The sequence below is a fragment of the Hyperolius riggenbachi genome, chromosome 10 (genome assembly GCF_040937935.1).
Source record: "Hyperolius riggenbachi isolate aHypRig1 chromosome 10, aHypRig1.pri, whole genome shotgun sequence".
Classification (NCBI taxonomy): Eukaryota; Metazoa; Chordata; class Amphibia; order Anura; family Hyperoliidae; genus Hyperolius; species Hyperolius riggenbachi.
Window position 1 is genome coordinate 254817919 of NC_090655.1, and position 15204 is coordinate 254833122.

The 15204-nt window shown below is 47.0% G+C and overlaps 1 protein-coding gene across 1 annotated transcript in view; it reads right to left on the reverse strand.

The window, feature by feature from the left end:
• The window catches only part of LOC137535334 (zinc finger protein 585A-like), a 100979-nt gene that overhangs the window by 34503 nt on the left and 51272 nt on the right, over nt 1-15204 (reverse strand). The window lies entirely within an intron of this gene.

Here is a 15204-nt window from a genome sequence, read left to right on the forward strand (position 1 = left end):
TCCTTACTATGCGTTCCATCTAGAAGAGGTGAGATCGCCATCTTGTGGTGAATAGGCTAACTGCAGCCTCTGTTTTTGGAATCACCTGCACTCAGAATCTATCATAAATTGACTAATGATCTCCAAACTTGGTCCTCTTATCCTTTGTCTTTGCTAGGAAGGGTGAACTCTATCAAAATGACCCTCTTGCCAAGGATATTATACCTTTTCAGGACCCTTCCAATCAAACTTAAAGCTAAACCATTCAAGGATCTCCAAATCAAAATACATAAATTGTCTGGCAAAACCGCAGAGCCAAAATAAATAGTCGCTCTTTCCAGGAAAAAGCATCTGGGAGGACTTAAACTGCCCACATACTACAAAGCTACCCAGATTGCCCAGTTAGGCACAAAAAATGTGAAATCCCATACACCTCTCTGGGTTCAATTAGAATCACAGTTGATGGGCAATCACATTACTCCGGGCAGGGTAAGAGGGGCACTCTTACCCTGCCCGGAGTAATGTGGGCTCGAAAATTGCACTCCCATCTATTAAAAAATCATCACCCATCACTGCTCACTCTCTCACTATTTGGCAAAAAGCCAGATTCCTTTATGGTTTACAATCACCTGTCACCCACTTGACAGAAATACTTAGTAACCCGGATTTCCCGCCTGGTCATCAAATAAACCTGTTCAAATGGTGGATTGATTAGGGTCTTACGAGGATGGGTAATTTCATAAGTGCATACAAATTAATCCTTATCCGCCAATTTTTGACTGAACATCACCCCCCTCCAAGTGAAATTTATAGAGTCTCACAAGTCTTTACATTTCTCAGATCACTGAACCCAACTAATTCCGTTACCTCGTACCTGGCTTTCAAAGTCAGATGCAAAGACTCTGCACTTGAGAGGGGTCTGATCTCGGATTTAAAATGCTTACCTGAGGAAAATGTATGCGTGCTCTAACACCAAGTTTTAACCCTAGCAAGTCTGGCTCTGCAAATCTGGCTCAATTGGCTATTCATGAGGCAATGCTCATGCAAATATGATCTCGAATTTATATGATACTTTTACACAGGTTTCTCCAGATACAAAATTTAATTTTCAATGTAAATGGGAAACTGATATGAATATGGAATTATCTGCCTGCAGATAGACACATTGCTGTACCTATCTGCTGAAAAACAGCTCATAATACTCATCTATTGAATCCTCACTTAAGCTCCTCCATAGATATTATATGACCCCAGCCAGAATTCATGATTTTGATAGGTCAGTTTCAGCCCTTTGTTTTAGGGGCTGCCAGATCAGGGGGGATCTCTGGCACACATGGTGGACTTGTCCAATACCTCAATCATTTTGGAATGCCATCTGGAGTAAGTTATGCCTTATTACTAAAGTCTCAATCCCTATAGACCCAACAGTCGTCTTGTTGGGTAACAAACCCTCAAAGTTTAAACATCCCATGCATAGATTGTTTCAATATACATTTGCACTTGGGAAACGTCACTTAGCTTCTAGATGGAAGTCCGCCACTTTATCCTCTGATTGTGTATTTTCGTATCTCAATTCAACCATGCTCTCTGAGCATATTATTGCCAAAATTCAGGATAAAATGCCAAACTTTTTTAAAACATGTAACGACTGGATTGAATGGCAGGACAACAATGGCTTAAATTATGTCCTCCACTCCTTTTAAATAGATTACCTCTGGCACAACATGGAAGCCGGAGCTGTCTGGACTATCTGTGACCCCGCTACCTCACATCTTTATTTTTGGGTAAATTGTATACCTGCTTATATATATTTGGGAAAACCTTCCACCCCCATCCCTTCCCCTCTTCCTTTACCTGAGACCCATTGGCATGTTGTGCATTGCACTCCTGGGTCTCATATTCCTGTATCCTTCCATAATTTTCCCCCTCCCTACCTCATCTCTCCCACTCCCCCCCCCCCCCCCCCACACACACACACCTTTAAATTCATAAAATTCAAAATGTGTTCTATTATCATGTTTCTGGAGTGTTTCATACTTTTTGTTCCATTGATGATGTTCCTTAAAGAAAACCCGATCTGAAAATTAAAAGTCAAAATAACCATACACAGGTCATACTTACCTCCTGTGTAGTCTACTCCTCAATCTCTTTCTCCTCTCCTGCATCCTGTTTGTCCACTGTGACCAATGGAATTCTCTGTCCTCCATTTTGAAAATGGCCATTACACCATAACAGCTTTCTGGTCAGCACACTGTTAAACTGTAACATCGCCCACTTGAGCCATAGGGAAGCATGGACACATCAATTTTTACTCTCAACTGAAACTGACAGCAACTGATATATAACTGACAGCAACTGATAGATTTCAGTTCTGACAAAATGTTGTCAGAACTGGAAGGGATCATTGTTAGAAGAAAATTGTGAGCTTCTGAGAGGAACTGATGGCGAGGTAACTATGTAATGTTCATTTGAAGTTTCTTCATGTGTTTATTTTAAATAATTTTACTCAGTACAGGTTTCCTTTAAGCCACTCCTCCTGCGTGGGGAAATTTTCTATGAAGTGAAATATTCCTGTTCTTGAGTTTTTATATTAATAAACACCCTTGAAACAGAATATAAATGTACACTTACACTTAAAGTGAACCTAAAATAAAACAAAACGCCCATTTACTTACCTGGGACTTTCACCCCCTGAAGTCCTCTTGCTTCCTCACCGTCATCTCATGCTCATCCATTCCTCTGCTGTCCCCTCCGTAATCACTCATAGTGCCACTGCAAAGTATATAGTATTTTTATATTCCCTTTACTGTTGCCCAATTACTTACCTTAAGCTCCTTCCATCCCCCTGAAGTCTTTATGGTCCTTCGCAGTCATCCTGCACTCCGCTGTTCCTCCTGTGTCCCCCTCCAATGCTGGATGTGCGGCCAGATGCCGTGTGCATCCTCTATCACGCTCCTGTGGTTGGGAGCACTCTGCACTTGTGCACAGGGGCGTAACTAGAAATCACTGGGCCCCCCTGCGAATATTTGGATGGGGCCCCCCCCATAGGTGCCAAATAATCGTAATGGGGCAGCGTTTCACTGTAAATTAATTGTAAAGTGGGCAGCATTTTACCAGACAATCGTAATGTGGGCCAGAAAATCGTAATGTGGGCAGAGTTCACCAGAAAATCGTAATGTGGGCCTTTAGAAAATCATAATGTGGGCAGAGTTCACCAGAAAATCGTAATGTGGGCACCAGTCACCAGAAAATAGTAACGTGAGCAGCAGTCACCAGAAAATTGTAACGTGGGCAGCATTCACCAGACAATCGTAATGTGGGCAGCGTTCACCAGAATATCGTAATGTGGGACAGAAAATCGTAATGTGGGCAGAGTTCACCAGAAAATTGTAACATGGACAGCATTCACCAGACAATCGTAACTTGGGCAGTGTTCACCAGAAAATCGTAATGTGGGCCAGAAAATCGTAATGTGGGCAGCGTTCACCAGAAAATCGTAACGTGGACAGCATTCACCAGACAATCGTAACGTGGGCAGTGTTCACCAGAAAATCGTAATGTGGGCCAGAAAATCGCAATGTGGGCAGCAGTCACCAGAAAATCGCCATGTGGGCAGCAGTCACCAGAAAATTGCAATGTGAGCATCAGTCACCAGAAAATCCTAATGTGGGCAGCAGTCACCAGAATATCGTAATGTGGGCAGCAGTCACCAGAAAATCCTAATGTGGGCAGCAGTCAGTCACCAGAATGTCGTAATGTGGGCAGCAGACACCAGAAAATCCTAATGTGGGCAGCAGTCACCAGAAAATCCTTATGTGGGCAGCAGTCACCAGAAAATCGCAATGTGGGCAGCAGACACCTGAAAATCGTAATGTGGGCAGCAGACACCTGAAAATCGTAATGTGGGCAGCAGACACCTGAAAATCGTAATGTGGGCAGCAGTCACCAGAAAATCGCAATGTGGGCAGCAGTGACCAGAAAATCGTAATGTGGGCAGCAGACACCTGAAAATCGTAATGTGGGCAGCAGACACCAGAAAATCATAATGTGAGCAGCAGACACCAGAAAATCGCAATGTGGGCAGCAGACACCTGAAAATCGTAATGTGGGCAGCAGTCACCAGAAAATCCTTATGTGGGCAGCAGACACCTGAAAATCGTAATGTGGGCAGCAGACACCAGAAAATCGCAATGTGGGCAGCAGACACCAGAAAATCATAATGTGGGCAGCAGACACCTGAAAATCGTATTGTGGGCAGCAGACACCTGAAAATCGTATTGTGGGCAGCAGACACCTGAAAATCGTAATGTGGGCAGCAGTCACCAGAAAATCGCAATGTGGGCAGCAATGACCAGAAAATCGTAATGTGGGCAGCAGACACCTGAAAATCGTAATGTGGGCAGCAGACACCAGAAAATCATAATGTGGGCAGCAGTCACCAGAAAATCATAATGTGAGCAGCAGACACCAGAAAATCGCAATGTGGGCAGCAGACACCTGAAAATCGTAATGTGGGCAGCAGTCACCAGAAAATCCTTATGTGGGCAGCAGACACCTGAAAATCGTAATGTGGGCAGCAGACACCTGAAAATCGTAATGTGGGCAGCAGACACCTGAAAATCGTAATGAGGGCAGCAGACACCAGAAAATCGCAATGTGGGCAGCAGTGACCAGAAAATCGCAATGTGGGCAGCAGTGACCAGAAAATCGTAATGTGGGCAGCAGACACCAGAAAATCGCAATGTGGGCAGCAGACACCAGAAAATCGCAATGTGGGCAGCAGACACCTGAAAATCGTAATGTGGGCAGCAGACACCAGAAAATCGTAATGTGGGCAGCAGTCACCAGAAAATCGTAATGTGGGCAGCAGACACCAGAAAATCGCAATGTGGGCAGCAGTCACCAGAAAATCGTAATGTGGGCAGCAGACACCTGAAAATCGTAATGTGGGCAGCAGTCACCAGAAAATCGTAATGTGGGCAGCAGACACCTGAAAATCGCAATGTGGGCAGCAGTCACCAGAAAATCGTAATGTGGGCAGCAGACACCTGAAAATCGCAATGTGGGCAGCAGACACCAGAAAATCGTAATGTGGGCAGCAGACACCTGAAAATCACAATGTGGGCAGCAGACACCTGAAAATCACAATGTGGGCAGCAGACACTAGAAAAAAAAATGCACCTGTGAAAAAAAACCAATTCACTTACCTGACAGAAGTCTTCTCCTCTCCCGGCATCTGGCTCGCAGCTCCCCGAGTCCTCCTGCAGCACATCTCCCGCGCTGACAGGCAGAGTGCAGGGCTACGGCAAGATGGCTGCCGAAGCCCTGTACTAGAGACACATAGTCTCCAGTGTAGGGCTTCTTCGGCGGCCATCTTGCCGTAGCCCTGCTCTGCCTGCCGGAGACTATGCAGGCTGCTGGAGCGGGGCTGCGGGGACTGAACTGGCGCAGCGTCTATTAGACGCTGCGGCCAGTTGAGCACCTTGCTGGGGGGTCCAGAGCAGCGCTCCCCCCACGCACAGTGAGCGAGCCCCAGAGCAGCCCCGGGCGGCAGGGCCCCCCTGCGGCTGAGAGAGTCGCATCCCCGGTAGGTACGCCGGTGGTGACAGCCTTTCCTCCTCCGGGCCCCTGACTTGCTAGAGGCCCCCCTGCAACTGCAGGGGCTGCAGGGTCTATTCCTACGCCCCTGCTTGTGCAGTAAGCAAAAATTGCTACCATTGCCTGCACAGAACGCTCCTGGCTGTGGCAGTGCGATTGAGGATGCACACAGCTGGGGAAACACAATATACTATATACTTCAACTAACAGCCACTGCGCATGCATGGCATGAACCGTGCGCTTCCTCTTTCACACTCTTGCGCATTCACAATAGCAATTTTTGCTTACACTCCCCACCACAGGAACGTGATAGAGGACACACGCGGCACAGGGCTGCACATCCAGCATTGGAGGGGGACACCAGAGGAACGACGGAGTGTGGGTGACGGCGAGGGGCCAGGAGGACTTCAGGGGGCTGGAAGAAGCTTCATAGCTTAGTGACCCCTACTGGGTAAATATCATTAATGCCATAGATATAAAGGAACAGCAAAGAGAATATAAAATACTATAAACTTCAAGTCACAGTGACACTATGGGCCTGATTCACAAAGCGGTGCTAACAGTTAGCACGCTGGTGAAAAGCCCTTTATCATGCCTAAACTCAGTTTAGGCATGATAAGTTTAGGTATGATAAGTTTAGGTGTGATAAGTTTAGGCATGATAAGTTTAGGCGTGATAAGTTTAAGCACCAACTGGGTTAGCACCGCAGTGCACAGCTGATCAAAAATTTTGCGCTAGCAAAGTCTGGTGCTCTTCGCATAAAGTTTAATGGCGCTGCTTTGCGTGCGGGACTTTGCAAGCGAACTAAACTTATCTAAACTTATCACGCCTAAACTTATCACGCCTAAACTAAACTGGCTTTTCACCTGCGTGGTGCAATGGTTATCATGCCTAAAGTCTCTAACTGGGTTAGCACCGCTTTGTGAGCCCTATAAGTCATAACAGTCATAGGTCTAGATCTGAACTCATAAATGCATTAGCATGGTCGCATCCGCCATTTATCACAGTGCCTTATATTATCCACCAGCAAGGCCTAAGACAGGGCCAACCTATTATCTAGTATCTAGTACAATAGAAACTATTACCTGGTCTGTAATCTATATTAATGTAACATCTGCAAATATGGCGGCTGCGGACACGCAGGGTATACCCGCAACCGCCTTTGCTCCCTGCTCACAGGCCTCATCCGTTCCGTCGGCATCTAGCACGCCGGGAACGGTATTGTCTCGTGCTCATAGGGTCGCTGTATCGCGCGGGCGCGTGCGGAGACAGGGCCTTTATGCTGGAAGAAGGTGTGTCAGCTGACCTGCCGGTCGGCTGACGTCAAAGGTGACTCACGCCACTCGGATTGGCTGATTGATGGGGGGCGTGGCTGTGAGCTCTCCTCGGCTTCTTAAGCCTTCACTGATCATTTGCAACTTGTCTGCTGTTGCGAATACACTCGTGTTAGCGCTCAGACCTTAGACTAGTATCCGGTGTGCTTTGATCTGGGAGGAAACCAGGGATTTCACACAAAACTAGGACTATTAATATATTGTATTACTGATTACCTGTGTATGATTCTGGCTATACTCTGACCTTGCTATTGCTTATCGTTTCTGTACTTCTGCCCATCTGATCTTGTTGCTGAACCCCTGCCTGACTATCTACTATTCTTCTGCCTAACGATTCTGTACTGTATCTGCCTCTCAGTTGCCGAACCTTGCCTGTCTGACCTCTCTACTCACCAAGTACCCACCAGCTCCTCTGGTGAGGTCTAGCCTTGTTGTGGCGGATAGTGCTCGCCAGCTCCTCTGGTGAGATCTATTTATTCTACTGTGCACCAAACACCATACACCTTTATATATCTGCATTCTATACTTGCATTATTGGTGATACTGCAGATCACCACATAATTGTAATAAGTACAGCCGCGGCGGACAGCACCGCCGCCGCGGCTGACTTTGCTTCCCTGCCCGTCCCTCTGGCGTCTAGGACGCTGAGGACGGGGCTCTCTTTTTTCCACAAGGTCGCTGTCTCGCGCGGGCGCGCGCACAGACAGGACCTTTATGCGAGGAAGAGGTTCGTCAGCTGACCTACTGGTCAGCTGACGTCAGAGGAGACCCACGGCGCCCCGAATTGGTTGGCTGCAGGGGGCGTGCCAGTGAGGTCTCCTCTGCTTCTTAAGCCTCCGGGCTTCATTTAAACACTGTCTACTGTCGTGACAACATATTGTGTTAGCGCTCAGACCTTAGACTAGATCCCAGGTGTTGAAACCAAGGACTTCACACCTAGACTATTATATTATTACTATTGTTGTTGATTACCTGTGTATGACTCTGGCCTCTGGCTAAACTCTGACTCTGATCTCGCTTACTGATTCTGTACTTCTGTCTATCTGCCTTAAAGTTGCTGAACCTCTACCTGATTACCGATTACTCTTCTGCCTTACTATTCTGCTCTGATACTGTCCTCTCTGCTGCCAACCCTTGCACGCCTGACCATTCTACTCGCCACTGGTGAGGTGTTAGCTTCACCAGCTCCTCTGGTGGAGTTGTTCTGCTAGGCTGCAGTACAGCATTAATCGTCTGCTCTTCAGTTGATCAGTAAATGCAGTATTGTTTGTGGCACCTGCTCCTCAGGTGTCCTCTAGGCTGCAGTACAGCCTTAATCGCCTGCTCTTCAGTTGATCCGTAAATACAGTATTGTTTGTGGCACCTGCTCCTCAGGTGTCCTCTAGGCTGCAGTACAGCCTTAATCGCCTGTTCTTCAGGTGATCAGTAAATGCAGTATTGTTTGTGGCACCTGCTCCTCAGGTGTCCTCTAGGCTGCAGTACACTCTTAATCACCCGCTACTCTGGAGATTCGATCGCCTCAGTATCTGCATCCCCCAGCTTGCTGGGGCTTGTACTTCTGTACGTACTGATAGGACCTCATCAGCCCCTCTGATGAGGTCTTGCCAAATTATTAGTTACTGTTCTCTATTATAGTACCTTGCCAGCTTCTCTGGGAAGGTCTAGCCAAACTATACAGTACCGTATCTGTTAGTACGTTCCAGAACCCTCGGAGGTCTGGCCGTATTTAGTAGTGCCTTGTAGCTAGTGCCAGCCAGCACCTCTGAAGGGGCCTAGCCTTTATTAGTTTCAGCTAGTGCCAGCCAGCACCTCTGAAGGGGCCTAGCCTTTATTAGTTACAGCTAGTGCCAGCCAGCACCTCTGAAGGGGCCTAGCCTGATTGGTTTCTGAGGCTCATCAGCTCCACTGATGAGCACTCGTTCTTTATTCATTATTCTCCTAGTAGACCTTCCAGGCCCTCTAGAAAAGTTCTGTGTTATTATCTGTCTGATTGCTACTCATCTCTTGCCAGCTCCCCTGGCAGAGCCCTGCAGTACTATTTCTGTATTCTCTCTGTTGGTACCTTCTCCAGTCCTCTGGGAAGGTCTGTTCAAAGCTGTACAGTTGGTTTACTGATAATGCCTTACCAGCCCCTCTGGTGAGGCCTTACTACTATTATTATAAGTTACGGTTGCACCAAGCATTACACTCATATCATCCTATCATCCTTGAAGCTATACTGGTATTATTGGTGATTCTGCAGATCACCAAATAATCAGACATCTGAGTTGCAGCACCCAACCGTTACAATAATCAGGTATAGAGTCTGTATTATTGGTAATTCTGCAGATCACACAATAATCAGACGTCTGAGTTGCAACACCCAATCGTTACAGAACAGCAGACCAGATAAAACCATGGATACATTGGCTAGTCATGTGGAAGACGTATTGATTACGGCTGTTGATCGACTGTCTCTCACAGTTAGCACTCAACAGACTCAGATTTACCAACTATCTGAGGCCCTACAAAACATTCCAACACATGCTACACCAGTGTCATCCCCTCTTGTTCTAGAACCCAGACTACCTCTTCCAGAAAGGTTTTCTGGGCATAGGGCCGATTTTCGGAATTTTAAAAATCGATGCCTTTCATATTTTGAATTATGTCCTACGGCATCAGGGTCTGAAAGCCAGAGGGTCGTTTTAATAAAGACTTTATTATCAGGAGACTCACAGTCATGGGCCTATTCTCTCCCAGATAACCATGAGGCTTTGACTTCTGTGCAGGATTTCTTTAAGGCTATGGCAGTTATATACGATGATCCCGATTTAGCAATAACGTCAGAGAGGAAGCTTAAGACCCTCAGACAGAGTCATAACACTGTAGAGATGTACACAACAGAGTTTAGAAGGTGGGCAGTGACAACCAGATGGGGGCAGCATGCTTTACTTGATTGTTTTTTATGGGAATTGTCTGACGCTGTGGCCGATTTGTTGTTAGGTCACCCTGAACCTAGGTCCCTTGACGAGGCGATATCTTTGGCAATTAAGATCGACCGCCGAGTTCGACATCGAAGACAGACTCGGGCTAAGATCATTAGGAAAGCTGGGGTGGTTCCTTCGCTTTCTCAGGATGACTCGGGACAAAGCGATTACTTCGAGTTTCCCGAATCTGAGGGAGATGGGAGATCTTGTTTGAGATCCTGTTCCCCGACGCCTGAGACAGATCATATGGTTCAAGATTGTCTCAAGGAGACAGACATTTTATATCGCTCTCTTGTGGTGGGTGGTACCACGGTGGGCGACTCAGCTGTCCCGATAGGAGATAGTAGATTACTCCTTCCATGCACTATTACCTGGGGAGATCAGGTCCAGGATACACAGGCATTCATAGACTCGGGTTCAGCAGCCAACTTTATGGATTATGATTTTGCAGTTCAGCTCGGCCTTCCTCTCCAGTCATTGGGACATCAGTTTGTTCTTACTGCAGTGGATAACTCACCACTACAGGGAAAACGATCCCTCTCGCAGACTCCTGTATTGTTATGTCAGATTGGGGTTCTCCATAGAGAACAAATACAGTTTCTTGTTCTCAAAATGGCAACCTCCTCGGTGATCCTTGGTATGCCCTGGCTTCAGAAGCTTTCCCCTCGGATTGACTGGAGTTCCAGACAATTACTAAGTTGGTCCTCTTTCTGTCAGCAACATTGTTTGGGGAAAGTCACGGTATGCGCCACGGAAGTCTAGGTGGAGGGATTGCCTAGTCAGTATTCTGATTTCGCAGATGTATTCTGTCCCCGGGCTGCAGACAAGCTTCCACCCCATCGAAGCTTTGATTGCCCCATAGATTTAAGATCAGGTTGGATGCCCCCTAGGGGCCATCTGTATAATTTGTCTGGGCCTGAAAAGCTTGCTATGCAGGAATATATCACTGACAATTTGGCCAAAGGTTTCATCCACCCTTCTAGGTCCCCGGCCGGGGCAGGTTTCTTCTTTGTAAAAAAGAAGGACAGTGGCCTCAGGCCGTGTATCGATTATAGGGGTTTGAATAAGATTACAGTAAAAAATCGTTATCCTCTACCCCTGATCGACGATTTATTCTCTCAGGTTACTGAGGCTGGTGTGTTTAGCAAACTTGATCTCAGGGGGGCATACAACCTGATCCGTATAAGGGAGTGTGACGAGTGGAAGACGGTGTTTAACACGCCCGACGGGCATTACGAGTACCTCGTTATGCCCTTCGGGTTGTGCATTGCACCCGCCGTCTTCCAAGAGCTGATTAATAAGGTGTTCAGAGAGGTTTTGGGAAAATTCATCCTCATTTGGATGATATCCTCATTTTTTCCCCTACTTTGGCCGAACACAGAAAGCATGTTAGATATGTCTTGAGGAAGTTATGGCAGAACTCCTTGTACGCCAAGATAGAAAAATGCCTCTTTGAGGTTTCGGAGATTCCTTTCTTGGGGTATGTGATCTCCACTGCAGGTCTATCCATGGACCCCAAGAAGGTATCTGCTGTACTGGAGTGGCCTCAGCCTGTGGGGTTGAAGGCACTCCAGCGATTTCTTGGCTTCGCCAATTACTACAGGAGATTTAAAAAAGGCTTTTCTTCTGTAGTCTCACCTCTTACGGAACTTACCAAGAGGGGGGCAGACACTTACAACTGGTTGTCAGAGGCACAAGCCACCTTCTCATCTCTCAAGCAGTTGTTTTGTGCTGCCCCCATCTTGAGACATGTGGATGTGTCCCTTCCCTGTATTGTTGAAGTGGATGCTTCAGAGATTGGAGTAGGGGCTTTGTTATCCCAGCATTCTGGCCTGCAAGGTAGGTTGCATCCGTGCGCTTACTTTTCTAGGAAATTCTCCCCCGCTGAGAAAAATGATGACATTGGGAATCGCGAGTTATTAGCCATTAAGCTCGCATTTGAGGAATGGCGACATTGGCTGGAGGGGGTTGAGCACACTATAACGGTATATATGGACCATAAAAACTTAGGTATATTGAGAGTGCCAAACGTCTTACCCCTAGACAGGCTCGGTGGTCGTTATTTTTCACGCGTTTCAGGTTTATTATTACCTACAGGCCAGGTAGCAAAAACACGAAAGCAGACGCATTGTCTAGATGCTTTGAGCCTGAGTCAGTGCAGCCTGCCACTCCAGTTGGCATTCTTCCCGAAAAAATTGTTCTTGCAGCTGTTGATTTTCGGGTTGAACAGACTTCACTGATAAGTTCTTCTTTATTAGACAACAAAAGACAGTCTGAGGAATGGCAGTTCATTCCAGGGGATATAATTTGGGCTCTGCCAGCTAGGTCAAGAGAGTACAGATCTTCCTCTATCCTTTGTTTTGGTTCACTTGTTGAGGGACATCCCTCTCCCTCCCTCCCTGAGTTCGCCGGGGCAGATAAACTGGGGGAGAAGTCCCATGATTGGTGTCTTGACACTCAAGATGAATCGTGTCTGGAGTCCACCCCTAGAGGGGGGGGGGGGGGGAGTACCGTAACATCTGCAAATATGGTGGCTGCGGACATGCAGGGTATACCCGCAGCCGCCTTTGTTCCCTGTTCACAGGCCTCATCTGTTCCATCGGCGTCTAGCACACCGGGAATGGTACTGTCTCTTGCTCATAGGGTCGCTGTATTGCGCGCGCGGAGACAGGACCTTTATGCTGGAAGAAGGCGCGTCAGCTGACCTGCCGGTCAGCTGACGTCAGTGGTGACTCGCCGCTCGGATTGGCTGATTGATGGGGGGCGCGGCTGTGAGCTCTCCTCGGCTTCTTAAGCCTTCACTGATCATTGGCAACTTGTCTGCTGTTGCGAATACACTCGTGTTAGCGCTCAGACCTTAGACTAGTATCCAGTGTGCTTTGATCTGGGAGGAAACCAGGGATTTCACACAAGACTAGGACTATTATTATATTGTATTATTGATTACCTGTGTATGATTCTGGCTATACTCTGACCTTGCTATTGCTTATCGTTTCTGTACTTCTGCCCATCTGATCTTGTTGCTGAACCCCTGCCTGACTATCTACTATTCTTCTGCCTAACGATTCTGTACTGTATCTGCCTCTCAGTTGCCGAACCTTGCCTGTCTGACCCAGAGGCGGCCTTAGAGTATGCGGGGCCTGGGGCGAGTGTCATATGGAGGGCCTAGAGCCATAAGTGAAGGCCATGTACCGTACCACCACAGTCACGGGTTTGTCCACCTCTAAAGCAGTATACCTTATTATTGTTTAAAAACTTGTTAAAGGCCCCTAAGCCAACCTATATAGGAACAATTACAATATGTAATGTAATCAAACTGTACCTATCCCTAGCTCCCCAGCCAGCCTCTACCTATCCCTAGCTCCCCATGAAACCTAGCACCAATCCCCAGCCAGTCTGGAAGCTCCAGCCTGAGCCCCCTCTAGCTCCAGTCCATGCTTGACTGACCTAAATGCCCCTGGGGCCCTCAGGCTGAGGCTCTTGCACATTACCTTAATCTGACATTTGGCAAGCTTCAAGTCAGTGCAGAAATTCATTACAAAAATGCAAACAGCATAGTACAGTAAAGCATGCTGGAGATGAAAACCTGAGCAAAAAAAGGGGGGTTGGTGCAAAATATAAGGTGTGTAAAACAAAATAGGAAAATCTGAGTATTTGTAAATGACACACTGCTCAGAACACAAACAGCTAGACTTCTGTAGACCTTTCCTTCACCACTACCAAAATAAGCATGGCATGGCGGGCATGACATGCGGGGCCCTCTTCATGTGCGGGGCCTGGGGCGATTGCCCCAAATGCCACCCCCAAAGGCTGCCTCTGGTCTGACCTCTCTACTCACCAGTGGGCCCTCACCACTGGTGAGGTGCTCTTCTGAAAGTACCCACCAGCTCCTCTGGTGAGGTCTAGCGTTTATTACAGATAGTGCCCACCAGCTCCTCTGGTGAGGCCTAGCCTTGTTGTGGCGGATAGTGCTTGCCAGCTCCTCTGGTGAGATCTATTTATTCTACTGTGCACCAAACACCATACACCTTTATATATCTGCATTCTACACTTGCATTATTGGTGATACTGCAGATCACCACATAATCAGGTATAGAGTCTGTATTATTGGTGATTCTGCAGATCACACAATAATCAGACGTCTGAGTTGCAACACCCAATCGTTACAATTAATCTGAGGTTGTTTACCTGTAATATTTAAGTGTATCTGACTTTATAAATCATGAATGAATGTGTGTCCTATCGGTGCGCCCGGAGAAGGCTCTGCCAATATTCACACCAACCATACACAACGGCAGCCTGGGAGTGTCAGCAAAAAATGAGCTCCTGCTCCCCTATCCATCATTCCACAAATGCAATGAAGCCTGGGGGGCATCCAATGCCTCAGTCTAGGGCCACTAAATGCCCTCATTATCACTACTTATTATAGTTCTCCCAGTAACTACACCTACGGAGGAGACCGGGAGTCGGTGCAGCTGGAGCAGGTGAGATCTGCAATGCAACAGAACTACATGCAGAAATAACTGCAGGTGGTATAATCACAAATGAGTTTGTTACATGCGCTGGGAAAATATACTCAGCACTCTCTATATTTAATCATCACATTTGTGCATATACACAACCGATTTACTAATCCAAGAAAAATATGCAATTGCACAGCTGGTATAAAGTGTAATAAACTCATTATCTTCATTGATACACAATAGAGTGACTAAAACTAATTAAAAACATACAAGCAAAAAAGCAGAGCTTACATTGCACATAACAGCCGGCTCATTCCACTCACTCCCACAGTCATACAAAAGATAGTGACCGGTCACTGGAAAGTTTCTGCAAAGCAGAGATGCTAATGCTGTACAGCTCTATAGGGCCACAGTACTGTGCTGAAATTTGATGACAGACGACATTTGATGTGCAAAGCCAAGAAGCAGACTGGCAAAACATGCTATGTCCATCAATAGGGACTTTATCCAGCTAAGCAGCAGTTCCCCTTATACTGCATCATGTGCCATAGACTGAACCATACTGTACATTGCAATTCATAGTCAATGTGCTCATTCAGATCATACCATGTAGTCTGTACAGAGCATGTTGTTGCTTCACTGCCCCTGAGTCAGCCACCGCTTGATCACAGGACATTGCTGTATGGCTGGTGAGCGTTCAGACAAGTGTGCAGCCAAACCCGCTTGGTTCCAGCTCTCCAATGCGAGGGGAGATGTGAGGCTGAGCTAACATGTTTTTTTTCCCCAGCCGCCTGAGATGGGGACCGCAGGGATAGCGTGATGTAACTCACCACATAACAGCAAGCAGGCCGTGCAAAGCTCCTC